Below are 3,195 nucleotides of genomic sequence, written 5' to 3' on the forward strand. Positions count from 1 at the left end.
ACAAAATTCATCTGGAAGAATAAATGGTCCAGAATATCAAGGGAATTAATGAAAAAAAATGCTAGGGAAGGTGGACTAGCTTTACCAGATTTCAATCTGTACTATAAAGCAGCAGTCATCAAAACTACTTGGTACTGGCTTAGGAATAGAGGAGTGGATCAATGGAATAGATTAGGCACACGAGATTCAGAAGTCAATGACTACAGTAATGTATTGTTTGATAAACCCCCAGACCCTGGTTTTTGGCATAAGAACTCACTATTTGACAAAAACTGCTGGGAAAACTGGAATATAGTATGGCAGAAACTGGACATAGACCATTATCTAACACCATATACCAAAATCAAGTCTAAATGGGTTCATGATCTAGGTATAAAGGTTGATACTGTAAGCAGTCTGCTAAAGAAAACAAGGAATAGTTTACCTATCAGACTTGTGGAGAGGGAATGACTTTATGACGAAACAGGAATTAGAGAACATTATAAAATGTGAAATGGATAATTTTGACTACATGAAATTGAAAAGTTTCTGTACAAATAAAGCCAATATAACCAAGATTAAGAGGGAGGTGAGAAATTGGAAAAGAATCTTTACAACCTATGTCTCTGACAAAGGACTCATCTCTAAAATATACAGAGAACTGAGTCAAATTTATAAGAACATAAGTCATTCCACAATTGATAAATGGTCAAAGGATATGAACAGGCAGTTTTCAGAGAAAGAAATTAAAGCTATCTATAAGCACATGAAGAAATGCTCTAATTCACTATTGATTAGAGAAATGCAAATCAAAACAACTCTTAGCTACCACATCTCACCAGTCAGATTGGCTAAGATGACAAAACAGGAAAATGACAAATGCTGGAGAGGATGTGGGCAAACTGGAACACTAATGCATTGTTGGTGGAGCTGTGAACTGATCCAGCCTTTCTGGAGAGCAATCTGGAACTATGCCCAAAGGGCTATTAATACTTTCATACCCTTTGTTCCAGCAATACCACTCCTAGGGTTATATCCCAAAGAGATCATAGAAATGGGAGAAAGACCCATATGTACAAAAATGTTTATAGCAGATCTTTTTGTTGTGGCAAAGAATTGGAAATTAAGGGGGTGTCCATCAATTGGGGAATGGCTGAACAAGTTGTGGTATATGCATGTTATGGAATATTATTGCGCTATAAGAAATGGGGAGCAGGCGGTCTTCATATTTACCTGGAGAGGCTTAAAAGAACTGATGCTTAGTGAGAAGAGTAGAACAAGGAGGAACTTGTACACAATTACAGACACAACATATGTGTGATGACCAACTTTGATAGACTGGACTCTTCTCAACAACGCAGGGATATAAGTCAATCCCAAAAGACGCATGATGGAGAGAAAAACGTGCATCCAGAGAAAGAACTAGAAAGAACTAAATTTATATCCAGGTGGAAGCAAAATACCTGATCTTTTTTGTTCTCTTATTTGATTTTATGTCCTCTATACCATTTTTCATCCTAGCTGGTACAATCCATCCTTATAACCTGACCATTATATAATGTGAAAGTATCTACAGATCTTATACTTGATTATAATACGCCATGGGGGGGAGGGGAGGGAGGGGGACAAAATGTGAAATTCAAGGAATTGTGGAATTGAATCCTGTAAATTAAAAGGAAACAAATTTAAAAAAAATAAAAATAAAAAAAATAGTAAAAAAAAAAAGAATAAAAGGTCAAGAATATCAAGGGAATCAAAGGAAAAATTTGAAGGAAAAAAAGCCTAGCAATAACAGATTTCAAAATATGTTAGAAAGAGGCTGCTTGTTGTTCTTTTGGCTCAAAAAGGACCAAAATGATGTTGCTATGTTGAGGTTAAGGTACAGCATGTCCTACTATGGATTATCAGACCAATAGGAGCTTAGGGGGCTCTACCACAAGTCAGCCACAAGTACTTCCCATGAACATTTGGACTGCAGATGTCTCTAAACTTGTACATCTTGTGGTTCTTTGGGGCCATAAACAACTCTGTTTTGCTCATAAAGTACAACACCTTCTTTGATGTGGGCACATCATACTGACCAGTTCTGTGCCAGTGACTCCCATGTTACCCCACTGATTCTAAAGATCTTCAGAGAGACCTTGAAAGTGTCACTGCATTGCTTCTTATGACCTCCATGTGAGTGTTTGCTTTGTGTGATTTTTCTTTAAAATAGTCTTTTAGGCAACTGTACAATTGGCATTTAAACAACATGGCTGACCCATACAAGTTGCGCTCTTTATAGTAGAATACTTGGCAGTTTAGCTTGAGAGAGGACCTCACTATCTGGTTCCTTATCTTGCTGGATGATCTTCAGAATCTCCCTATGACAATTCAAATGGAAGCAATTCAGTTTCCTGGCATGGCGCTAGCAGACTGTCCAGGTTTCATAGGCATACAACAATGAGGTCAGGACAATGACTCTGTAGACAATCAGTTTGGTAGTCAGACTAATAGCTCTTCTCTCCAACATTTTCCTTCAGAGCCCCCCAAATACTGAGTTTGCTCTGGCAATGCATATGTCAAACCTATTATCTATGTGGACATTTCTGGAAAGTATGCTGCCAAGGTAAATGACCTAATCCACAGCATTAAAAATTTCTTCATTTTCAGTAACTGATGGTTCCACATATGTATGGTGTGGTGCTGGGTGGTGGAGAACCTTTCTTTTCTTGGTGTTGATTATCAGGCCAAAATTAGCACAAGCAGCAGAGAATGAACTCTTGCCCCTCAGCCTCAGAGGCTGCATTGAGTTCTGCAAAGAAATCATCTGCAAAGAAAAATCAGGCACCAACTCTTCCTGCACTTTAGTATTGGCATTTATTCTTTTCAAGTTAAATTATTTACTATCAGTGCAGTAGCTGATTTTGATGCCTTTTTGTTGTCATTGAAGGCATCTAACAACTTTGCTGAAACAATCATGTTAAAAACATGGGAGAAAGCGCACAGCCCTATTTCACTCTATTGATGACTGGGAAAGCACAAGAGTATCATTGATTATATAAAACCTATGAAAGCATGCCACTATGAAACTGGTTTACAATGAGCTTCTCCAGGCAACCAAATTTTGCCATGATCTTATACAAGTTCTCATAACTGATAATAGCAAATGCTTTGTTCGGATAAAAAAAATACTGTGTATGGACATCTGTTACATTCCTGGCATTTCTCCTGGAG

This window comes from Petaurus breviceps, unplaced genomic scaffold, assembly GCF_028583685.1.
Source record: "Petaurus breviceps papuanus isolate PSGF00001 unplaced genomic scaffold, PetGlider_PUasm1.0 90444, whole genome shotgun sequence".
Taxonomy (NCBI): domain Eukaryota; kingdom Metazoa; phylum Chordata; class Mammalia; order Diprotodontia; family Petauridae; genus Petaurus; species Petaurus breviceps.